Source organism: Pleurodeles waltl, chromosome 1_2 (assembly GCF_031143425.1).
Source record: "Pleurodeles waltl isolate 20211129_DDA chromosome 1_2, aPleWal1.hap1.20221129, whole genome shotgun sequence".
NCBI classification, from domain to species: domain Eukaryota; kingdom Metazoa; phylum Chordata; class Amphibia; order Caudata; family Salamandridae; genus Pleurodeles; species Pleurodeles waltl.
In genome coordinates, this window is record NC_090437.1 from 109,101,599 (window position 1) to 109,127,885 (window position 26,287).

The window sequence follows — 26,287 nt, forward strand, 5'->3', positions numbered from 1 at the left end:
TCACCAACCTTAGTATTATCAAACAATCTCCCTCCTGCTCACTCTACGACATCCTCTCAATATAAGGGGAAAGCTTTGGCAAGACTTGCTTATCCGCTTTTTTCCAGCAATGCTAAAGAACCACCTAAAGCAACCATAGCAGGCTCATTAACGGAGGGAAGACCCAAGAGTACAATTCTGCCAGAAGAAGAAACTGCAACTAACATTACAGTACCTCCTACCGATGCCGCTGTTGTAGTGTCAAGTGGATCAAGGATACTTAATCCAACTTCAGAGAATCCAGCAACCAATATTTTGCTTTCGACACCCAGCTCTTTACAGAACCCCCTCATTGCCGTGAATACAGAAGCTGCCACAAATATTACAGCAACAATGGAGGAGTTGATGGGCCAGATTTTAGTGGAACTTCGAGCCATAAAAGTTTCTCAGGAAGAAACTTGTAGGGAAACAAAAGAACAGTTGAATCAACTTAATACTCACTTAACTCTTCTTTCAACTAGAGTATCACAGGTGGAACAAAGGGGCTTGGATTTAGAGGACACCAATAACCAAGCGTGGGCGACAACATCTCGGGTCCAATCTGAACTAGAAGATCTCCAAAATAAGCTGGATGAGATGGAAAACAGATCACAGCGCTCCAACTTTAGATTTGTTCCGGAGGAGATGGAAGCTGGCTCATCTGTAACTAAGGTGGTGTCCGAACTTATTGGTAAAATCATTCTTCCGGACAGGGCAAACCCAGAAGGAGATTTATCTATCATGAGGGCCCATAGGGTACCCTTTGTGTATCCTGTTAATTCAAAGTATCCACATACTATTCTGGTTAATTTAGGTGATTTTAGAATAAAGGAGCAAATTCTTTCAAGTTAGGAAAGTACGCAAATTTAAATTGGACGATAGTACTAGATTTTGCGTGTTTTCAGACATGTCAATGGCAGCAGCCCATCGGCGTCAGGAGTTTGTCGGACTAATTGATGATTTCAAAAGATGGGGGCTCTGGCTGGTATAGTGCAACTAGCGAAACTGAACGTACTATACAAGGGTCAAGCGAAAGTCTTCCAAAATGTCCAGGAAGCAAGAAACTTTTTGCAGCATATAAAACAACAAGGAAATAGTTAGTGAAAGGAGAAGCCTATATGTCTAGCACATCAGGCCATATTTTGCATATTACCTATTGATATTTTGGGGTTTCAACATTATATGCTTTTCATGGTTTAATAGGAAACTATGGCACAAGGATAGTAGATATTGTCAAGAGATGTGGGGGGTGTGAAATGTATGGGGGGCAGGGGGGATAGGAGGAAGTGCTAGAGTTTTTTTCCGATTGAACAATTAGTTTTTGTATACTGGTGTTAGTGTAGTTCCTCCGCCTTGCTGCTCTTTTGAGACCAAGGCTCTACCGGTGCCACGCCAATGCACCCTAATGTTGTTTTTTTGGGGCACAGGGAGGGGGGTGGTACGCTATCCAATGGATTCATGATGGGTTGGATCTGTTGGGGTAGGGAGGGGAAGGGAGGGGGAGAGTTTCACAGGGGGGATAGGGGGGTTTAAAGGGGAGTTAGAACGTCATCCTAATTGCTTGCCTGAGGAAAAAACACAAGACAAATTTAGTTAAACTAGTAGTACGAGGGCAAAGGGATTTAGCAGGAAGGAACAACATTTTGTGTAAGGATGGAATCTAAATTAAGAGTAGCCCCCTGTAATTTGAATGGGGTCAATAATAATGTGAAATGTTGTGCCGCGCTTAGTTTGCTGGAAACAGCACAGGTTCAAGTGCTTCTTGTACAGGAGACACATTTAAAGCTCAATACTAAGCAACCTAGACATCTGCCATACATTGCCAATAATTTTTATGCTTCAGTGGATGCCGCAGTACGAGGCGTGGCAATCTTGTTCTCTAGGAAATTCGTAGGGAAAATAAATAGGGTTGTTCGAGACCCACAGGCGAGATGGATAATAGTTTCCACAACAATAGTAGATAAAGAGGCCCATTTCATAAGCTATTATGGTCCAATAGAGGATGATATAAAGCCAATGCAGACCTTACATACGCATCTCTCCCTTCTTCAAGGGTATTTTATAATAGGAGGGGACTTTAATGTTATACCAAATACCTTGTGGGACTCATCACGTAAGAATAAAGCACAGAAGAAACCAAAAACTTTGGAATTTTGGGCAAAACTGATACAAGAGTTAGGTTTAGTAGATGTGTGGTGAGCTGACCATCTGTATGTTAAAGAGTACACGTGTTATTCTAAAAGGTATAATACGGCGTCAAGAATTGATTTTATTCTGGTCTCATTCAGATTAAAATGGCATTGAACAGGAATACTCACAAACTCTTTCTTAGACCATTCAGTTCCTTGGATTAATTTTGACGACTTTATGTATTTGGCTAACCAGCATCATCGTTCACAATGGCGCCTTAATAGGTCGCTTTTGGCAGATGAAGACTGGGTAACTAACCTCAAAGTATTAGTAACTGATTTCTTGGAGATAAACAAGGGATCTGTCGCAGGTCGAACAGTATGAAGACCACTGAGGCGTATTTTAGGTGATGGTAAGTGGTTTATTTTTCTTATGATAGGGGGGGGGCGGGTTGGAGTAGTATGCACAAAGTCACAAGTTTTATCGTCTTCCTCAGTCACTTGCTCTTCCTTTGTATCGTTTCCCAGGTTCGTGATGGTATATTCTTGCTTCTTATTTTACAGATAACCCAGCGGCCTTACTCGCTCGTCGGAGTCCAGGATGGTGCCGGAAATAGAAGGGAGAACGCCAAGGTAAGTATTGGTTTCAGTAATAGGCTTTTTCCTATACTCTTACTTTTGGACTGGGGGGTAGTACACACAAAAGGAGGGGGTTGGTGCCAGTGGGGAGTGGTGAAGGGTCTAGTGTGCACACTTCTATTATTAGTGTAGGTATAAGTGACCCCGGTGAGTTACTTATAGTGCCCTTCCTTCTACCTCCCTTTCCAACCCTCCTTTATGACCCCTCCCCAGTCCCTTCTCCCCAATTTCCCTTATTCCTGTCCCAAAAGGACCGTACCTTGTTAAGCCACGACCCTCCAGGGTCGTGGCTGGCTTGGTAGTGTTCCTCCTGCTGGTGTCCTGTTTCCAGGTTCAGGAGCTCTTCTCTTCTCTCTCTGTCAGCCAGTTCCTCGTCTGCTTCTTTCCTGGTGTTCTTCTCCTCCTCGCGCTGCTCTTCCCTTGGTCTCTCTGTGTTGCCTTTTTCCTCCGCTCGCCTTTCCTTCACCGCGTCTCTCTCCCCCTTCCTCTTCCCCGCGTCTCCTTTTTGAGCCTCCTTAACCCGGGAAACACACGTCGTTTCCCGGGCAACGCCATCCTGCCGGTCGTGCTCCGGCCGCGTCTCCCCGGCAACGGGAAGACGCGGAACTGACGCATCGGCTTCGGCCGATACGTCATTTCCCGTGTCTGTAGCCGGGATCGCCCGGCTACAGGATCCGCCCCTGTTTTCTATATTTGGGGGGCAGTCAAGGTCTTTATACGAGGGGAGGCTATCTCATTCAAAGCCCATCTAGGTAGAACAGCTCCCGAAAAGAGCTCTAAATTGAAAAATAAGCTAGAACAGGCATTAAGAAAAAAGCTATTATTTTCTAGCCAGGAGAAACTACAAGGGTTGGCAAAGGCCCAGGCTAATCTAAGAAATTTCTTTTTTTCTAAGGAAATACTTAATAGACATACTAGTTATCAGCATCAATATGAAGAAAGTGAACATGCCGGTAGATCTTTTGCTTGGTCAATCAAAAAGTGTGCAAGTATTAACTTAGTAAAAGCCATCTTCGATGAAGAGCAGGGTAGGATGGTCATGCATTCTAACGAGATTGAAAAAGTATTTCTCGCACACTATGTTAAGCTATATACAGAGGAAAAACAAGTAAATGATTTACAAATCCAAAAATATCTAGATACAATACTTCTACCTAGGCTAGATGTGGAGGCACAGATTTTATTACTATCTCCTATTACCTCTCAAGAAGTTATGAGAGTAATAAGGGAAGCCTCCAACGGTAAAGCTTCAGGCGAGGATGGCCTCCCAGCAGAAATTTACAAAATTCTAGAGGATCAAATTGCTGATATATTAACAAATTTATTTAATGCAATGCTAGAAGGAATAGAGGTTCCCTCTGAATTTTCAAGAGCAAGTGTGGTTAGTTTTATTAAAAAAGACAAACTACCGGAATATCCCGGTTCATATCGCCCAATTAGTTTGCAAAACCAGGACTATAAACTTTTTACTAATATTCTGGCAGTTCGTGTAGCTCAAGTGGTTCAAGCATTGGTACATGAGGATCAGTGCGGATTTTTGCCGGGTAGGCTACTATCCACTAATACAAATTTTTTAATACAAACTATAGATTATCTATTGCATACCCATCATCCAGCGGTAATTATGATGCTTGAAGCCGAAAAGGCGTTCAACCTAGTTCAATGGCAAGTGTTGTTCAAGGTGCTTGCAAAGTTTGGTTTTCCTGGGAAATTTATTCAGATGATACAGACTCTCTATATAGGGCTCAAGCAATAATTTCAGTCAATGCCCAGACAGTAGGATCAGTACAAATAACGCGAGGCAGACGAAAGGGCTGCCCTCTTACTCCAGTTTTGTTTGCACTTTTTAGTAAGCCGTTAGCTGCAGCGATTCGTCAGGACTTAAATATTCTAGCCCCTCTACCTCTAGCTCCCAAACTAAAACTATTTGTTCTTGTATCTTAGTGCAGAGCAACAGAATATCGATAGAGCACTTGCAAAAATTAGGGCATTCTCCGAGCTAGGGGGCTACAAAATTAATCAATCTAAATCAGAGGCCTTGTATAATGCAGGAATGTCGGTCCTGCCGCAAGGTTTTCGTGTTGCATCTTCAGCCTTGCATCCCATTAGATATCTTGGCATATACGTATCTAAGGGTTCGGCAGATTTGTTTCAACTGAATCATATGAATGTTCTAAAAAAAATACAAGGATTGTTACTTAAATGGCAGGAGAAGCCTATGTCTATGATAGGAAGTACTGCTTTGGTCAAAATGTTGATCCTTCCGCTACTGTTACTTGTCTTTTCAAGCGTGATTCTGCGAGTTCCGAAAAAGTTTTTTGATAACTTAGACGTATTAATTAGACAATTTATCTGGAATCACAAGAAGCCCCGGGTCCAATTGCTTAAGTTATCTTTGTCAGTGGAAGACGGAGGGTTAGCTCTCCCCAATATGGTAGCTTATTACGAAGCAGCTGTATTCGATTGGGTGTCGAGGGTAGCGCAGAAGCCAAAATGTAATTTTTATCTCAATCAGATGATGTTAGAAATGAATGTCCGTCTTGCGCATTGTTTGAAGTTTCCCCGCCTACCAAAAAGGGTCAGGTATAAATTACCAGTTATGATTAAGACAATTATATCACAGCTAAAGCGTAAATATCAAATTGACGAGACATTTTTGCTCCTCCGAGTAAGGGACATAGGGTGTTTAGGAATCGAATTAAGCAAAAGCACTATACTACAATGGGAAGAGCTGGGTTTTAAGACCTTAGAGGATTTTTACATAGTGGATCATTTGAAAACATGGGCACAGTGTGTAATGGGTGCAAGCAATGCTCCAGAAAATTTAAAATTTTCATATTGTCAAATTCAACACTCTTTGCATCTAGTGCGAGAACCATTAAACTGCGCAAATAAGCCCATCGCTCAGGCCTTCTATGATAACCAACCAGGTATTAGGAAATGGTATAAACTACTTCAGGATGCAGGTGCAACCAAGATAATCGCTCAACTTTTGGTGCGAATAACCAATATGACAGGATGTAAGATAGAGATACAGCATTGGAGAAAACACAACGAGCTGTCGTACAGAGCACTTAGAGGGGCCAACTTTAAAAATATGACTTTATTATCTAGGTGGTTGTTGTACTATACTCCTGCTGTAGTAAGAGATATGCATCCTGAGACATCAGGCTCCTGCCCACGTAGTCAAACTTCCCAGGGGGATTGGATGCATATGTGCTTTAGTTGTATATCTTTAGCAAAGTACTGGGAGCAGATTTTTCAGAGGTTGAGCTCCTGGATAGGCCAGGTGATCGATCCTAGCCCTTTGGTTGCGCTTTGGGGCATGACGCAGAATATTAATCTCGAACGCATCCAGACAGATGGTATTTGCAGGTATAGTGATAGCTTTATCACTTATCCTGCAGGCATGGAAATCACCAGTCCCCCCGACATACGCACTATGGGAGGTGAAAATGGAATCTACAAGGGTTAGAGAAAAGTTGTATGCTCAGCGGATAGGAGCCATGAAAATATATCATGCGATTTGGCCCAAAATGAGTAATTCGGCGGAAGTTTAGGCGGAGGGTAGGGGCAGTTGAGGAAGGAGAGTAAGCAATTTAATTCTGAATTCTGAACAATATGAAAAATTTAATTGTACGTTATAAATTAATATGTTGCAACAGTAATGTAGGCAATGATGAAAGTTGGATTTATATGTATATGTATATGTAATGCATAGTTGCACCTGCTGAATAAAAACAAAAAAGGGACATATATCTTCGCACTTTGGGAAGACAAATGAGGTTTAACCACCTCAGCTACCAGTTCTAAATCAGAGCATTCTGAGGGATAAGGTCCATTTATAAACAAGAAGAAAACTGCCACAAATCCAGTCTACAAAAGCAGAGGATTGACAATCCACAAATAAGACTATGGTAGGACCAGATAAGTACATTTCAACCAACAAGGAAAATTACGTAACCATGTACTGAAATGTGAGACGAATCGGCAGAGAAGTCGTCAATGTCAACAAAATAACCAGAAGCAGTCTGTGTGAAGACAGCAGCCTCAACAGCTTAAAGAGAATTGATAGACACCTCCAAAGGTGGTCCATCATAAACCATTCTGTTGTTTTGAGTACAAGTAGAAAACCATAGACCTACTTCTGAAGTATTTCTCAAATTTGCAGCAGTAACAAGAATGAACAAAAGTTAATTCTCTCCCGCCGAAGCTGAACAATATTGGTGTTATTCAATACTTGCAAAGGTATTTCCTGTAGGGTAGTGAAAGAAGTTAGGGAACTACCCAGGAGTCCTTGTGGCCTCCGGTGTATAATGGGGCACAGGATACAATTTTGCAAGCAAGCAGTGGCAAATTCAGAGTTCTGGTCCCTTGAATGCCAAGGACTGGCTCTGGTGCACTGTTTGATGGGCCAAACTTCTTTACTGCAACCTTCTCTCGAACTAGATCCCCAACTTTTGGAATCTAGCCGAAAGGTGCTGGATGCTCCTTCACTCCTTTTGTGGCATTGTTGGCATGCTCATCCCGAAAGTTCAGTATTTCCTATAAGGCAGAGAAACATTCATTTATGTCAAAAGGTATATCTGCCGCTACTGCGCCAGGACAGTCAAGATATGGATTGTGTATCTGGAGGCCAAAAAGGACCTTGTAGGGGGTTCAGCCACCCAAAGATCATCTAGACATATTGCTTAATGCTCTCTGGACTTCGTACAAGTGATGGATCCAACTACAACCTGAACCTAATACTCTAGCTGTTAAGCTGTAGTCTCCAGCTGGGCGGTCGTTGCAGCCATAGCGGGCAATGTGTTAACTTGGCGGTTTGGCTTTGGACAAACCGCCAATGTCATAATGGTGGAGGTATGTACCGCCAGCCTTTTGGCTGTAATACCTCCACTATTATACCGACTGCTGGGGTCATAATGACCCCCTTAGTCTCTATCTTAAGCTCAACCTCTAGCTCTGGCTCAGTCTCAGGCTTTAGCTCAGACTCGGTCTCAAGTTCCTAGATCAAACTTAGTCCAACTTACTAGCTCTGATTCAGGCTCAGTGTGTAGCTCAGTCTCAATCTCAAATTCAGTCTCCAGTGCAGCCCCAGTCTCTAGCTCAGGCTCAGTAAAGGTCTTTAGCTCTATCACAGGCATAGTCATAAGTGAGTCATACTTGCTAGCTCAGTCTTAGCCTCAAGCTTAGTCACCATCTCATTCTCTAGTTCAGACTGAAGCTCAGAGTCAGGCTCAAGCTTGTGTTCCGACTCAGCCTTTAACTCTGGCTCAGTCTCATTCTTTATCTCTACTTCAGTCTCACGTCTGTAGCTCATGCTCAGTCTCATGTCTCTAGCTCTACTCACTGACTATCAGTCTCAATTATAAATTCAGTCTCTTGTGCAGTATTAGTCTCTATCTATGGCTTGGTCAAAGTCTACAGCTTTGCCTTAGTCAAAGTCCCTAGCTCAGTCTCAGCCTCTAACTCAGTCACTGTCTTGTTCTTCAGCTCAAGCTCAGTCTGCAAGTTAGTCTCTACCTCAGGCTCAAGCTCAGTCGCATTACAGCCAAAGGTCTGGAAGAATATTCAGCTGTGGGCTATTTATATCTGCCAATGCTCAAACCATGTGGATTTTCACGGGGGACAAGAAGATTTAACCCCTTATCTGATGAGTTTTTTTCACTCCAGTGCTGAGCCCTTTTTTGGCTATTAGGGGCACTTTGCGCTTGGGCCTCCTTCACTTATTTTCCACAAAAGACATCCATTAAATGTTCACCCTTTTTTCCCAACATCATGGGGGTTCTAAAGGTTCCCAGGGTTTGTTGACCTCCTGGAGTGGATAATAAAGCTATATTTTGAGTAATTTCAGGAAAAATAGGAGAAAAGTGCTCTGAAAAAAGGGACTTTTTTTTCTCCTAAATGTGGCATCAAAGAAACGTCTGAGGTGATAAAGTCACCATCTTCTCAGCTTTGGAGCTGAATTAAGAAAAACTGACTTTTTACCTCTGTATTGGCATTTAATTCAAATTTGTGATAGAAACCGGTGAAACCCATGGGTGTTCCAGGTAAGCTATACGTTTCTCAAAAGTAGACAACATATTGTGTTCGTCAATGGGTTATAGATGCAGATCACTCAAGGTTTTTCTAAAGAAACTAACTGCTGTAATAAATAAATATTGAAATTTAGTAGGAAGAAACAATAATTTGTGTCAACAAAGTGATCTGTAACTCTTTGTAACAATGGCCAAGTAACAAAATCAATATACCAGTATGTCTACTAAACCCTTCTGGGTGCAGAGACATATAGAGTTTTTAGGATGTCCAAGAACCCAAAGTACCTGGGGCCAACAACTGAGTTGCACCTTATAATGGTTTTTCATTGTGTGCTGAGTTTAGAGCAATTCATAGGTTAAAACATGAAGAGTGAAAAATGGGTATTAAAAAAACCCATATATCTCTAAATTAAGCACAAGGCATGGAGTTGAAGAGTAGTGGTTATTTCTACATCTCTGAAAGTTTGGGTACCCCTTCTAGCATATGATTCAGAGGGCATTTTTCAAAATATCTTCTTTCTTACACACTGGTTTAAATTTGGAAGGCACAGAAATCCAATTGGTAATAACAAATGTTCTACTATTCTATCTTCCCACATATTGTCCGATGAAAATGGTACTTCAGTTGTATGGGTAGGCTAATTAATGCCAGCTACAGGAAACAGCCAAAACCCAACATAGACACCTCATATTATTTCACTGAAAACTGAAACTTGTCTTGCAGTGTCAATAGTTGTGGATTTTATCCCTAATTCAGCCTCCACTTTTTGAAAATTAGATACTTAGAGGATTCCAAAGTGGGGTAAATTGCGTGGCTCTAACTAGGTTTCCTTACCCATGAGTCTCTGCAAACTTCAAACTTTGGCTATAAACAAACATTTTCCTCATATATCTGTGATGGAAAATTCTTACATTTGTGGGGAGCCACACATTTCCTACCACCTAGCAGTCCCTTCCCCAAGTCTCCTGATAATAATTGTACCTACCTTATGTGGGTAGGCCTAGTGCTACGAAAGGGCCCAAATGGCAACTAGGACATATCACATTTTTCCACTGAAAACAGACCTTTTTTTTTAGCAATGTCAGTAGCTGTGAATTTTGGGCTGTAGCCCGACCGGCATCCAGGGAAACCCAGCAAACCTGTACACCTTTGAAAACTAGACACCTAGAGGAATCCAAGGTGTACGTTTGTGGCTTTCAGCTGCTTTTCATACCCAGAACCCACTGCAAACCTCAAACTGTGACTAAAAGAAAACATTTCCTCACATTTCTCTGATGGAAAGTTCTAGAAGTTGCAAGGAACCACACATTTCCTACCACTTACCATTCCCCTAAGTCTTCTGAAAAAAAATACACCTCACTTGTGTGAGTAGGCCTACTGCCCAAGACAAGAATTGGCCCATAACAAAACATGCACGCATCACAGCTTTCCACTGAAGCCTCATCCCTTTTTTGCAATATTGGTTGCTGTAGATTTTGGGTCTTAGGTCAGCCGGTACTTAGGGAAACCTAGCAAAAGTGAACATTTTTGAAAACTAGAGACGAGGAGGATTTCTGGGTAAGGCGACTGGTGTGGCTCTCAGCAGGTAAGTTTACCTAGAAGTCCTTGCAAACATCACATATTTTTCCTCACAGTTCTGTAGCTAAAGGTTTATGAGTCTGTAGAAAGCCACACATTTCCTACCACCCTGAAATCCCACACATCTTCTGACAAGAACAGTACACCACTTGTGTGGGTGGTTCAAGAGACCAAAACTAAAAACCACAATAAGTATGTCAAATTATTTATTCCTGTATTTCTCCTGGAATAACAAAGTTGTGTTTAAGGAAAAACAAGAAGCATGAAAGATTTGGATGGAGATGCCTCACCCACTAGTTGTAGCATGCTTTATTATCGGACAGCCTGTCCCACCATGTTAGGATGATACCAACAAGGTGGTCCCAACCTCATTGAGAGGAAGATCAAAATAAGTGTTTTCTTGTCATATATGGGGGTCCAGATTGTAGGAGGCTGGCCTGGCTTGTAGTGAGTACCAAGGGGTACTTACACCTTGCACCAGGTCCAGGTATCCCTTATTAGTGTAGAAGAGGTGTCTAGCAGCTTAGGCTGATAGAAAAGGTAGCTTAGCAGAGCAGCTTAGGCTGAACTAGGAGGCGTGTAAAGCTCCTACTATACCACTAGTGCCATATGCACAATATCATAAGAAAACACAATACACAGATATACTAAAAATAAAGGTACTTTATTTTTATGACAATATGCCAAAGTATCTCAGTGAGTACCCTCAGTATGAGGATAGCAAATATACACAAGATATATGTACACAATACCAAAAATATGCAGTAATAGCAATAGAAAGCAAAGCAAGCAATGTACAGTCACAATAGATTGCAATGAGAGCACATAGGGATAGGGGCAACACAAACCATATACTCTAGAAGTGGAATGCGAACCACAAATGGACCCCAAACCTATGTGACCTTGTAGAGGGTCGCTGGGACTGTAAGAAAACAGTGAGGGTTAGAAAAATAGCCCACCCCAAGACCCTGAAAAGTGGGTGCAAAGTGCACCTAAGTTCCTCAGAGAGCACAGAAGTCGTGATAGGGGAATTCTGCAAGGAAGACCAACATCACCAATGCAACAACGATGGATTTCCGGACGAGAGTACCTGTGGAACAAGGGGACCAAGTCCAAAAGTCACGATCAAGTCGGGAGTGGGCAGATGCCCAGGAAATACCAGCTGTGGGTGCAAAGAAGCTACCACCGGATGGTAGAAGCTGTGGATTCTGCAAGAACGAAGAGGACTAGGAACTTCCCCTTTGGAGGATGGATGTCCCATGTCGTGAAGAAGCTTGCAGAGGTGTTTCCGTGCAGAAAGACCGCAAACAAGCCTTGCTAGCTGCTAGGGTTGCGGTTAGGGTTTTTGGATGCTGCTGTGGCCCAGGAGGGACCAGGATGTTGCCAATTGCGTGAGGAGACAGAGGGGGCGTCCAGCAAGACAAAGAGCCCACTCAGAAGCAAGCAGCACCCGCAGAAGTGCCGGAACAGGCACTACGAAGAGGAGTGAACCGGAGCTCACCCGAAGTCACAAAGGAAGGTCCCATGACGCCGGAGGACAACTCAGGAGGTCGTGCATTGCAGGTTAGAGTGTCGGGGACCCAGGTTTGGCTGTGCACAAAGGAAATCCTGGAACAGTGCACAGGTGCCGGAGCAGCTGCAAATTAAGCAGTACCCAGCAATGCAGGCTAGCGTGGGAACGCAAGGACTTACCTCCACCAAACTTGGACTGAAGAGACACTGGACTGTGGGGGTCACTTGGACAGAGTTGCTGAGTTCCAGGGACCTCGCTCGTCGTGCTGAGATGAGACCCAGAGGACCAGTGATGCAGTCTTTTGGTGCCTGTGGTTGCAGGGGGAAGATTCCGTCGACCCACTGGAGATTTCTTCGGAGCTTCTAGTGCAGAGAGGAGGCAGACTTCCCCCACAGCATGCACCACCAGGAAAACAGTCGAGAAGGCGGCCGGATCAGCGTTACAAGGTCACAGTAGTCGTCTTTGCTACTTTGTTGCAGTTTTGCAGGCTTCCAGAGCAGTCAGCGGTCGATTCCTTGGCAGAAGGTGAAGAGAGAGATGAGGAGGAACTCTGATGAGCTCTTGCATTCGTTATCTGAAGAATTCCCCAAAGCAGAGACCCTAAATAGCCAGAAAAGGAGGTTTGGCTACTTAGGAGAGAGGACAGGCTAGCAACACCTGTAGGAGCCTATCAGAAGGCGTCTCTGACGTCACCTGCTGGCACTGGCCACTCAGAGCAGTCCAGTGTGCCAGCAGCACCTCTGTTTCCAAGATGGCAGAGGTCTGGAGCACACTGGAGGAGCTCTGGGCACCTCCCAGGGGAGGTGCAGGTCAGGGGAGTGGTCACTCCCCTTTCCTTTGTCCAGTTTCGCGCCAGAGCAGGGCTGGGGGATCCCTGAACTGGTGTAGACTGGCTTATGCAGAAATGGGCACCATCTGTGCCCATCAAAGCATTTCCAGAGGCTGGGGGAGGCTACTCCTCCCCAGCCCTAACACCTTTTTCCAAACGGAGAGGGTGTCCTTTGTTCTGCCTTCCTGGGCCAAGCCTGGCTGGATCCCAGAAGGGCAGAAACCTGTCTGAGGGGTTGGCAGCAGCAGCAGCTGCAGTGAAACCCCGGGAAAGGCAGTTTGGCAGTACCCGGGTCTGTGCTAGAGACTCGGGGGCTCATGGAATTGTCTCCCCAATGGCATTGGGGTGACAATTCCATGATCTGAGACATGTTACATGGCCATGTTCGGAGTTACCATTGTGACGCTATACATATGTAGTGACATATGTATAGTGCACGCGTGTAATGGTGTCCCGCACTCACAAAGTCCAGGGAATTTGCCCTGAACAATGTGGGGGCACCTTGGCTAGTGCCAGGGTGCCCACACACTAAGTAACTTAGCACCCAACATTTACCAGGTAAAGGTTAGACATATAGGTGACCTATAAGTTACTTAAGTGCAGTGGTAAATGGCTGTGAAATAACGTGGGCGTTATTTCACTCAGGCTGCAATGGCAGGCCTGTGTAAGAATTGTCAGAGCTCCCTATGGGTGGCAAAAGAAATGCTGCAGCCCATAGGGATCTCCTGGAACCCCAAATACCCTGGGTACCTCAGTACCATATACTAGGGAATTATAAGGGTGTTCCAGTAAGCCAATGTAAATTGGTAAAATTGGTCACTAGCCTGTTAGTGACAATTTGGAAAGAAATGAGAGAGCATAACCACTGAGGTTCTGGTTAGCAGAGCCTCAGTGAGACAGTCATAACACAGGTAACACATACAGGGCACACTTATGAGCACTGGGGCCCTGGCTGGCAGGGTCCCAGTGACACATACAACTAAAACAACATATATACAGTGAAATATGGGGGTAACATGCCAGGGAAGATGGTACTTTCCTACACAGATTTTGTTATAAAACTACCTCTGTGTAAATCCAGGAATTACCTTTATTTTGGAGTACACAAGGCTGGATCAAAATCAAAGAAGGATCTTTCCGTGAATTTATGTCTCAAACATTCTTTCTACTTGTCCGTTGCCAAAATGTTTCAGCCTCAATGGGACGCCTCATTAGAGGGTCTAGTACCTTTGTAAAGGGAGGTCAAAGGTTCTCCTACTGTCTGTCCTTATGTACTAATCTTTTCATTCATGTAAGAATAAGTCTTACCTGCCCATCGAACAGTTATTCATCGGTAAAGAAGCAAAATCGATTTTTAATTAGAAATCGTGAATGTCTATTGTATTTGTTAGCAGTGTTTGTTTGTCTCATTAGCTTTTTTTGTCTTACATGCATCTGATTTTCTACTTCACATATAAGTGCACTCTTTGTGATATACTTGTGGAATGGCAGCACACTAAACACATAGGAGCGTTACACTAGAGACCAGTGCACCTACTTACTGTAGGGTTCAAATGCAGTAGTCACACCGAATAAGGACTTCTCCTGTTTTGTGAAGAAATAAGATAAAGTACAAGTAGTAAAAGTGTTTACTGTTTAATTCTGGAACAGATCTCAGTTTCAAAGTTAACTATGCCTAAAAATGTTTTTTGTCATGTATGCGGGGAGCATCTCTTTGTCCGTCACACAAAGGCTTTTATGTTTTGTGTCCTAGAGAAACAGTACCTTGCTTTGGGATCATCCATACACTTGAGGCACAACCTCACATGAATTTGAATGAGCTTATGTTTTCAGTCCAGTAACACACTGTAGCGTCTTTCGACTCATTGTTCCTCCTGGTAGTAAATGCGCATATCTCTCAATCATTTGCAGTATCACAAGCACAGTAAAATTTAACATTGCATATAAATTTTCTAAGCAAACCTAGTTGAATTGTGCAGTATTGCCAACTTATCCACTTATACATCTTGCATCAATTATACATTACCTCTATGTTTTAATTACTGCTCACAATTGGTCACACAAAAGTGCGTATATTAAGTTGAGTGAGACTAATAGCTCCCATGTGCGCTCGTATACATGCACTGGATGCGTTAAAGGAATGGTTGTGCTACAAATCATTCATAAATGTAAACCACCAATATATGCATTACGGTATCATCTGGAATTGTGTTTGTTCCAACACTATAGTGTCTTGACTGCACTGGTGGCAATTTATACACATTCTTGTGTGTTTACTCATATACAATGTTCTAGTCTGTCATTAATGCATCCCAAGATCGCCTTCACACACTCATACAGCGTTCTACTACATCAATGCTTCACAATGAAATAATTCCAAGTAAGAGGTCTCCCTTACTCAGGGTACTAGTTCCCTAAAATTGCCAGCACACACACCCCCACACTTTACTTTGCCAAGGCTCCGGTCCCATCAGATGACCTAGAGTGCTGCCAGTGTGCTCCATTTTAGGTCGATCGTGAGCGTATGGCCTCTTGTATACTTTTAGTATACTTCTGTGGAAAGAAATTTCATTTGTATGTTTTAGTATCATTTAAAAATCCTGGCCTGCTAGTGGTCAGTAATGCCACTTTGTCCCTCCTATTTCTCTTTGGGAGAGGAACTAACTACTGTATAATTACGCTTTGTCGTGTTTATGTGTTCTTCAGGGACTTCCTTTTTCTTGGTTTCCTGCTTGTGTTCAGAAAAGCTTCCCTTTTTATTTGCAGAGCATTCTTGCTCTCAGCTGTTTTTTTTTATAAGAACATAAAACCCAACAGGTCACAATTGCACTCTGCGGACTGTACACTGCACAAGTCCAAAGCATATAACAAAGGTACATGATCAAGAACTGTCGTAGTAGTCAAGGACAAGGCACACAACATTCGTACATCGCAGACATGCCTGCAGTACAATCTCCCCAGGTCCCCATCTATTTCCGCCATACTCTGTCATGTTTAGCAGGGCAGCCCCTCGCTTCATAAACCAGTTTTTCTTGCAGGGTGCACCAGTCTACCCATCAGTGCCACTTCGCAATCGCGGGAGCTGTTTCTGCTTTCCAATTTGCTGCAATGTCTCTTTTGGCCACTAAACAGGCCATTCCCACAAAGGCCCAGTCCGCTCTGCTGGACCCCACCCCCTCAAGGACTCCCAATAAAATTGGCAACGGAAGACCTTCGACCTCCACCTGCAGAACTGTAGAGATCTCTGTCACCACAGCTTGCCAGCAGGTTGCTATGTGCGGCAAGTCCACACCATATGGATAAAGTCAGCACTAGGGCCTGCACAACGAGGACAGTCAGCCTGGGGCAGGAGGCCCGCTCTATGTAACCTGCAGGGAGTAAGGTAAGCCTTGTGGAGAAAGCAGGTCTGCACCACCTGGAAACAGGAGGTCATGGTCAGTGTCCTCGGGGCCATCAAAGCGTCCCTTCAGTCCTCGTCCTCCACTGGACCCACCCATTGTTCCCACCACTCTCAGAGCTTGTCAAACATCTGTGCTGTATTAGCTACTAAGGTGCGATATATGCGCAACACTCCCTCTCCACCCAGGCCGCCCATCAGTGTCTTGGCCTCAACAAGGCTAAACTCAGGGAGAAATGTCCCTGCTTGAGCATGCACGTGTAATGCGTGTCTGAGTTGCAGATATTTATGGAACTGGGTCCGAGTGAGCGTTACTGCTCCTGAAGCTCCTGGAAGGACCGCATGTGGGAACCCACCCCGATGTCACCAAGCAGCGAAATGCCTATGAGGTCCCATTTATGGAAGCCCTGAAGTGCCGAGACCTCTCCCAGCCACGATCCCTGCCACAGCGAAATCTGTTGAGTAAGATGGCGCCACCACCCTGTCACCCGCAGCGCAGCTCTCCACCCCATCAGCACCATCCTCGTCACCTCTGGGACTTTACGTGGCAGGGGGTCACCGTACAGCATCCTGAACAGACCAGGAAAGCCCATTGTCAAGAGTTCTAGCTGGTATGCAGGATCCTATCAACCCCCCTCAAACAGTCATTAACTACCAGTAGTTTCATTGCAAGGTGGTAAAGATAGAGGTTAGACATCCCCAGAACTCCCTTGTACCCATCGCCCTGACAGGTGCGGAACGCCAGCTGGGGGGGGGTGAACTGTGCCATAGGAACTGCCGCGGGACCGCCTCCATCTCTTTGAACCATCGCCTGGGGATTTGGTAGGGAAAGTTATGGCAAATACAGCAACCAGGGAAGCACCATAATTTTATACCGCGATATCTGTCCCAGGATGTTAAGGAGCAGAGACTGCCATCTACGGAGGTGCTCCTTGACTTGCCGGGTTAGTGGCACGACAATAAGAGACCATGCCAGCTCGGGTAGCAGCACTATATGCACCCCCAGATACCGGAAGCTATTGCGTCGGATAGGAATGGCACTTTGCCAATCATAGCAGTCCCTGGTAGGGCACAAAGGAACCAGCAGAGATTTACTGGGGTTAATTACCAATCCTGAAGCGTCGGCGAACAGCCCCCGGAGTTGCAACACCCTAGGTCCACTGCTAGCCAGGTTGGCCAGGAACAAGAGTACATCGTCTGCGTATAACGCGATGCGGTCCTCCCTCCTGGAGGGCCATGCCCAGCCATCAATCAGGGAGTCCTCCCTTAATAGCTTCACGAACAACTCCATCGCTAATGCGAATAGGAGCAGGGACAGCCCTGCTGGGTTCCCCTGCGGACGGGAAACTGGTCTGACACTGCTCTATTTACCTGCACCGGGCCGTTGGATTAGAGTAGAGGAGTCCCACCAGTGCTCGGAATCGTGGACCAATCCCGGCGCTCGAAAGCACCACCTGAAGGTAGGACTAATCCACTGTGTCGAACGCCTTTTCGAAGTCCAAGAGGCGGAGCTCCAGAGGAAAGGTCATGAGGGCCTGATTGGCCAGTGTCATGTGCAGTCACCTAATACAGTGCCTGGTACTCCTAGCTGGCATAAAACCACACTGGTCCGGGTGGATCAGCGAAGACAACACTCTCTTCAACCTAGTGGCTAAAACCGTGGACAGTATCATAATTTCAGTATTTAGAAGGGAGATAGGGCGGTACAAAGAGCAACATCGCACAGGGGGGGCTAGAATCACCACTATGGTGGCCTGGTCTAGTCTCGGGGGGAAACCTTAGTCTTTTCAGCCTCCTCTAACATAGCAAGCAAGTGGGAAGTTAGGATATTGAGAAACTTGGTGTAAAGCTCCACCAGGAAACTGTTGGGGACTGGTGTCTTGCCCGCGGCCAACTCCGAAATAGCAGTCCCAATTTCGAGGCCAATGGGTCCGTCAAGGTCCTGTCTTTCTGCCACCGAGATCCTTGGAAAGGACATCTCCTCCAACAAGAGTGTCTCCTCTCCACTTAGGGCCTGGGCCGCTCCTCGTAGAATTTCGTGTAGTAGGTGGCGAAACTCTCTGCTATTTCCTACGGCGTCCGGGAAATGGCTCCAGAGTCGTCAACGACCTCTGGAACAACTCTGCTTGCCATAGGTTCAGTTGTAAGCCAGTGCAAAAGCTTGCAGTTTTTGTCTCCCCACCCGAACATGCGGGCCACGGAGGCTCGCCGCATACGCTTCTCTGTCTCAAGAGTAACGTGTCTAATCTCTTCCCTGACCAAGGCGAGCTGCCTTGTGACAGAAGCATGCTTGGAATCAGTGAGTTGGCCCTCCAGACGCACTCCCTGAGCCCCAGGTGCTGACACTTTTTGGTTACGCGAACACTCCCGCAAACGAAGGAGATGTCTGGCATGCCCCCTAAGGGTGGCTTTGCAAGCAGCCCAGACTGTACCCGGAGACGGCACCGACCCAAGATTAAAAGCAAACTAATCAGAGAGCCGTTCCTTGAGGGCCTGAGCGTAATCGCTATCCTGCAGATACCAGGCATTGAGCCGGCACACCGGGCACCAGACCGCATCGATATCATCCAGCGGAATTATCTGGTCCAAGGGAATTGAGCCCAAGACCCGCTGAGGTGGGAATTGAACCCAGGCCCCGGGCCAGATCTCTGCATCAGGGTCTGCCGCTCTAACCATTGTGCCACACTTCTCCATATCATCCCTGCGGATCCAACCGGGAGACAGCAACCACCATAGGGATGGAATGGTGCAACAAAACAGCCACACCCCTAGAGCCCCTGGAGAATCCCGCGTGGTCAACCCTGTCGTAGCCCCCCTCGTGAGCATAGGGCACCGATTACCAAGCAAGTGTGTCTCCTGGAGTAAGACTATGGACGGAGCAAAGCGGCGGATGGTACAAAAGACCGCAGATCGTTTAATTTCATCCAAGAGCCCATTTACGTTCCAGGAGAGGACCCGCTTGGCCAGCTCTGGCAAGTGGAAGGAATCAGTAGTATTGTGTGCAGTGTGTCCGTCTGAACTTTCCATAGTGACCAACTAGTCAAGAACAGGAGAGCGTAACACAAACGTAACCATAAAAAACTATAAGTGAACATTCTCGCAAGTCCCCCCAACTGCCCTCCACCCCATACTTCCAACCCAGAAGCATCTGTCACCCAAAACTGTGAAAACAGAGTGTCAATAATAAGTGTGGAGTGGTGGACCCCTCCATCAAGTCGGAGTTCTGCAGTGCGGCCATCCGCCGCCCCATGCCCTATTCCAAGGAGGGAGCGTTCATCCATGCCCTCCCAACTGCACGGGGTTCATGCAGGTCAGTCTCAGGAGAGCAAGGGAGACTGGCTAAGGCGCTCCCCCTCCGCAGCCGGAGCCAGCCTCTTCTCCTCTGGGCTGTCTGGTGTACTCCTACCCCTCGAGGGACTCGGGCTCGATCGACCATCTTCCGCCGACACGCAGCGCAGGCCTCTCCTTTTCTTCCGGAGGAACTGGGCACGCCTGCACCCCGCATCCCCCCACACCCCTGGGGAGCCGACGGGGCTGGACACCAGCGGGCCACCCCCAGGCGGGGAGGGGGAAATGGGCCACTCGATGCTCTTTGGTAAGCCACTCCCACGCAGCCTCTGGTGATTCAAAAAAAGAAGAATTTCCGGTCCATGAGGACCTTGAGGCACGCTAGAAAGAGGAGCATGTAAGTCAGTTGCATTACCCCAAGCTTCTGCTTGACTCCTTCGTACGAGTGTCGCCTGGCCTGCACTGTGCGGGTGTAATCTGGAAAGATTAGGATTTTGTGGTTGTCCCAGTGAAGGTCTGGGTGGGCTCTTGCCTCCCCAAGAATGATGTCCGGTCTTTAAAGTTGAGAAATCTTGCAATCATCGGCTGCCAGGGGCCACCCGGCGTGGGCCGGGGCGCCAAAGCACTATGGGCGCACTCAATGGCAAACCAGGGGGAGAGCCGCTGATCGGGGACCCACGATCTGATCCAGCGCTCCAGAAAATTGATCGCGTGGCTCGCCTCTGATCCCTCTGGGAACCTCACAAAGCACAGGTTGTTACGCCTGGAGCGGTTTTTGGCGTCTTCCGCCCCATGGTGGAGCTCACCCGTGCAAGTCTGCAGTTGGACGACTTTGGCCTTGACGTCTGCAATCTCATCCTCCTGCCTGGGAGACTCGGTCTTCAACTTCTTTAATAGGACCCACTGCTGCCCACAGATCCTGTCACAACAGGCCCACATCTTCTCTCACTTCACCGACCTTGGTCTCAACTGCCAACCGCGAGGATTGGATGGCCTGAAGGATTGTATTCACCATTCTGCAGCAGAAGCCTCCGGCACTGGGTCGCCTGCCACTCAAGAGGCCGTGTGCCTGGCGAATTGATCAATGTGCTGCTGCGACGCCAGCGGCTGCTTATTTGCTTTGTCCTTCCCCATGTCCACCACCAGTTCGGGTGACGCAAATGCAACTGGGACCCCTTCCAACGATACAGGCACCAATAGGCAAGTGGAGGACTCGCAGCAGCCACACTTCGGTCCCCGCAGGACCACTCTCCGGTTGTCAAGCGGGGGGTTGGGCGGCAGGCGGCTGCTCCCTCTTCAGAATCTGAGTCTACTCAGGCCCATCCATGCGATGGCACCTCACCTGGCACTTGCCCGCATCCCACCACCAACCTGGATCTCGCTGGTCGCCAGCGGATCTCCCTTTCTTCTCTTCTCGGGGTCGGCCGCCCCGCCACAGGCCATGCCACACCTCAAGGGCCCGTACACACCGGCTCCTGGTCTCCGCACTATGGGTTACTTCCAGGCTACCTCAGACTCTGCGCGGCCCCAGCACTGGCGGTGGGTCGGCAGGCCCCCCCGCCCCACAAAGTCCATTGGCACCCCTCTCTGGGTGCGTCGAGTCGCCCTATTAATGTGGGGTCCGGGCCTGCTGCAGGACTGGCGACCATAGCTCCAACGCCGGTGGGCTGCTGGGTCAGGCACCACTAGCCGCTCCGGCTCTTGCCACAAGGCAGGGCTCACAATCACTTTTGGCAAGCGCGCGCCCCGCCGGGCCCAGGGATCAGGCCGCACCACACAGGTCTCCCCGCGGTCGCGGCACTGGCCCGGCCCAGGCCCCTTCGCCGCGCTGAAATCCAGCCCCGCACCCCGGGCCGCAGCGAGGGCTTCAGGCCGTGGCCCACGGGGGCAGGGCACCTCCCGTCTTCCAGTCCTGCAGCAGGATCGCAGATCAGGACAGGCGGTGCCTTCCTCCTCGGGAGCGCCGCCACAGGCTGCTGCGGCTTCACCAACGACCCGCCCCGCTCAATGGGGCCCAAAGGCAGGCCTCAGGTGCCGGCTCCATGCGACGGAGTCCCTCCCCAGGCTCTGTCACAAAGTCACAGAAAGTCCGCGCCCCCACGCCGCCTCAGCTGATTCTCATTCAGGCGGGGTGCCAAGCACGGACTAAGCGGCACAGGGTCGGAAGGGCATATCAAGGTGTATGACGGAGGGGTCTGGAGCACTCAGAGTGCGACCGCCATCTTGACCTGTTCTCAGCTAATGTTACCATGTTGTTCATGCTTTACTTAAGCAAACATTCTTTAGGTGTGTTTGCTTTTTACAGGATGTTGCTAATTATTTTTTTTCCAGCCTGCATATTACTGTTGTCTCCCCTCACTCATAACCTAAATGCACAGCATAAGACTTTTCACACTTCATTTTTCAGAACAGCGCCTCAAAGTCATTGGTAATGTGTGGAATTCAAGATTTCAGGGTGCAGTACCTTATGTGGCCAAAAGAGGTCCTGAGAGACACTAGGGACAGCCTGAGGTATTGCACCCTTTCCCTGCATCGTGCACATTAGACCGGTAAATGTTGCAGGTTTTTTTCAGCCAGCATATTATAAGAGTAAAAGCATTAACGTAACCATGTTCTTCCTGATTACACTTCACATGCTTTACTTAATCTTGTTTTCTTTTTGGTCCATGCTATCCAAAGCATTCACACTGTAAATAACTCTGTCTGTCAACAGATGTCTCAAATGTGGTGTTGTGCCAAAGCTGCTTCCTGTGTAACTGGGGAACAAGTTTTGAGTACCACCATTGGTTCACCATTCTGTGATTCTGGGCAAATCACTTAATCTCCCCATGCCCCCACCAAAAATGAATCTGCACTTGTGTAATATAATTGTTGCTCCTGTAAAGCGATCAAATGCCTGCTGGTCAGGTTCCTGCTATATAAAACTGCAAAATAACTGTGGTGATTTTAGAGAAGATTTTAAGCCATAAGTCATTCAGCACCGAGCTTAAAGTTGCTTTAAAATGTATACCCTGTCATCCTTTGTGGCATGGAAAGGTGCTTTCAGTTGGGTATGGTGCAGTGTTTGTTTACCATATAATAGTATGTTTCAGCCACTGAAAGTGTGGGATGAAAAAGTGTGTTTACACAGATTAGCACTTGTCAGGTTGATTAAAAGCCACCCCTCCAGTTCCAACATCTTCTTAGTAACGGCAGTGAGATGTCAGCCATTATGACTCACTTTTGCCTAATGTAAACCTCCACTTCTGTCGTAAGCTCTTTAGTGAATGCTTTTCAGGAGAATAACCATCTTCATAAGATATACCCTCCCAGCTGACAACTACAGCCTAATCCACTTCCCTACTTGTGGAACCACATTTATCATACTTTTGCCCTAGTTCTCCAGTGGGGCATCTTCAGGATTTTGGGAGCCCTGGGCCAAACCTATTTTGGGGGCCCCTGTTCGTAACAGATCTGAATTTATGAAGCAGTTCCAGCTCTTTCTCACCCTCCTCGGTCAGGTCACAGACAATGCACAGGCACACCCATCCTAATTCTTAAAGTATTTACATCTAATATTCAGGGATAGTAATGTGTGTTTTCAATACTTGTAACACAGCAGCAGCTCACTAATATTACTGAAAATAATCTGTGTGACACCCTCCTATTTCTCATATGTGAGGTCTTGTTTTGGTCTTAAAGAACCTTTTTTTATGGATGTTGCATGAAACAAACACAACATTTCTCTGAAAATGTCAGTAACAGTCCCTCGCACACCACCCACATTAAAAAAAAATTAAAAGAAAATGGTACTAAAACAATCTAAGAAATATTCAAGGTCATCAAGGCAAGACTGCAGTAAATGGAAGTGCTTCAGTTATATGCAGGGCTACTGGACGTATGTGGCAGAGAGGACAAAATTATGCAGCACAGTTGACCAATTTATGTGGCAAGAAAAGTCCAGTTATGCATTTTGAACAGCAACAGCTCTAACACAAACAAATGCAAGACCTATTGCTTTGCAAATGCTTATTCTAATGCCAATTGCCAATGCCAAGCATGGTGGTCGCTGCTGTTATAAACACTGGAGACCACATGGAGTCATGCGTCACAGTGACACAACGTGTCATGCATTGCATGGAATCTGGGAAGTGAAGTCCCTGGCCTGTTTGTTCAATTCTACTATTAACCCAAAAGCTCTCCTAATCTGCATGGGGATTGCATGTTACTCACAAACTCTATATTTTACACAATATCTTGTCCATAATGTATAAGGTACAGAGCCCAGGGCAGGCAGAAAAGCTGCTTGGCCTCTCTTGCAGCAGTCAGACACCTCAGTGAGCAGTAGTGGCGTGGTGCTGATAGGTGACCAGGGATTGTGAGGTCTCTAGAGCAGCCCTTGGAGAGGAAGCGTGGCAGACACCCGGGCACTATCCTGGCCCACCTGAGAGTCGAAGGAGAGCATGGCCACCAAGTGGCCTGCTGACAGTGCCCCATCCAATGGAAAATGAGAGACGGCCACAGGAGACAGCCTAGAGAGCTGGTGGCTATCCGTGCCCTACTGGAGTGTTGGAGGCAAGGTGGGATGACTGGTGACAAACCTCGCCTACTCCTGTGGAACAGCCGGTGAGATTAGGAGTGAAGACGCCAAGTTATACTTTCTCAGCGAATGTAACAGAAAGCTGAGCATGGTGAACATGGCTCTAACAAGTGGTGGCCGAGAAAAGGCGGTTACATGAAGTAACCTTGGGGACTGTAGCACACGTGGATCCTCGTGCTCCTTCAGAACATCAGAGGTGAGGCAAGGCAGGCCAACTGGGTAGGACCGTCCCATCTCTCCCCTTTGCTCAGCAGATTGGAGACTTTAAGCCCCAGAGGAGAGAGAAGGCATCAAGTGGAGCAGCACCCAAGAGACAGCGAGGGGGCGCGGTGCCCCCTTGGGTGTAATTTCACACAGAAGAGATTGGACAGTGGTGGTAGTAGAAGTGGGCTCCGGACAGTAGAACCCCGTGCAACAATGGTGCAGGGAAGAGCAGCAAAATTCTCACAAGGGACACTGGACCACTATGCCAAGCCGATGTCACCCACTGGGGGGAGTGGCGGGCAGTTAGCCGACAACCATGGTGCACTAAGCAGATACAATCTGAGAGACCATAAAAGACTCCAGGTTGTTTGAGGACCGAATCTCCACGATGGAGCATGAGATAAGAAGTCTCAGAGATGATGTGGAGAAGTTGCGCTCAGTGGCACTGCAACTGGAAAGATGCGCTGATGATGCCAAGGGTTCCTCTAGGGGAAACAACATCCATTTGGTTGGGGTCCTGGAGGGACTGCATGTGGGCCCGACCAGGGCAGTATTTCACATGCTGGTGTTGCTCATGGATGCCAAAGGGAGGTCTATCGTCCAGCTTTGACATCGAAAGGGTGCATAGATCCCTGGTGGCTCGACCGTCACCCGGGGCCCCTCCCAGGCCTATAATTTTGTGATTGCTTAACTGCATTGACAGAGATGCCGTTCTTACAGAGGCTCGTTGCCAACAGGTAGTATTATTGGACTACAACAAAGTGATGCTCTTTCCCGACAATATGCTGCAGGTGCAGCAACAATGGCGGACATTTCCAAAGGTGAAGCAGAAGTTGAGAGTGATGCAAGTATAATATATATTGCTACACCCGACCCCAACTGAAGGTCATTTTCCAACAGAAGCAACACCTTTTTGACAACCCGGAGGAGGCGTGGCACTGGGCAGCGGAGAACCCACACTTTCCTAGAAGGACCAAGAAGAAAAGATTACCTGAACCTGTTGGAGGGCACTGCAGCTCAGGGTCAAACACCGGCAGAGAAGGGTTAAGTCAGCTTTAGCAACCTTGAGACAAGTTGGAGAGAGATGCAGGGACTCTTCACAGTCAAGGGAGGCGGACAATACAAGGGTCACTGGGTTCTGGGGATGGGGAAAACAAAACCTTGGGCTTACAAATTGACTCCAGGCCAGTATCGGGATGTGAAGGCACCCAACCTGGCCAGCCTGACGCCCAAGTCCTAAGGGGTGTCGGGGAGGAAGACGCGGGGTGAGTGTGGAGATAGGCCGATAGTCTGGTCACCTGGTTAGACACAATGGGGGAGGGAGTCAACCCAACAGATGGAACAGACGACTGGATTCAAAGGGAAACACTCGCCATACATACATGTTTTGGTGACATCATGTTGGGGGGCACTGCAAGCAGGGGTGACAGATTATTTCATGATAATAGTGTGGGGCGGGGGGTATTTTGTTTTGGGTTGTGTTCCACCTCGTTAATGGGAGTGCTTCTTTTCAGTTTCAGAGTTGGGGTTTAAGGAGTTAATTGCTTTGCTTAATGTACACCATCCCAACACAACCATTATGGAGCAACCACACTAGAAGTGAGGGGGAGCCTGAGCCCCACTCATGTCAGGAGCTGGCGGGAGAAGAGGAGACAGGTCCCATGCCAACAGATCCACAAATGTCTAGTCCACAAAGTATGGGCTCAACATTGACCTTTGATGGGGTGGAAATGAGCAGCACTGGGTAGGGGGACCATAGGACTACCCCAGTGACAACGACCACACACTGCCTGGCAACCCTCTCAAGGAACGGTACTGATCTCCTGCGTACACTTAAAAGAGGAGTTGTTGCACAACACCTTGAGAGGCAAGCTCCTGACAGTGCAGCTCCATGACTTACCTGGATGTAAACAACTGCCCCTTGTTTTATCAGGGGACACTCACACCCTTCAAGGCCACGCTGGGTACACCCGAGGATCAAGGGGGGTGGGTCTCCTGGATTACTCTGTTGTATGCTGGGGTTTGAGTGAAAATCAGGCAAAATATCTCAGGCCCGCTTAAGATTTGAATGGGC

General features: G+C 47.2%; 1 protein-coding gene across 1 annotated transcript in view; it reads right to left on the reverse strand.

Annotated features, from left to right (window-relative positions):
- Window positions 1-26,287, reverse strand: part of IDUA (alpha-L-iduronidase) — a 1,520,091-nt gene that overhangs the window by 954,266 nt on the left and 539,538 nt on the right. The gene's annotated exons all lie outside the window — the stretch shown is intronic.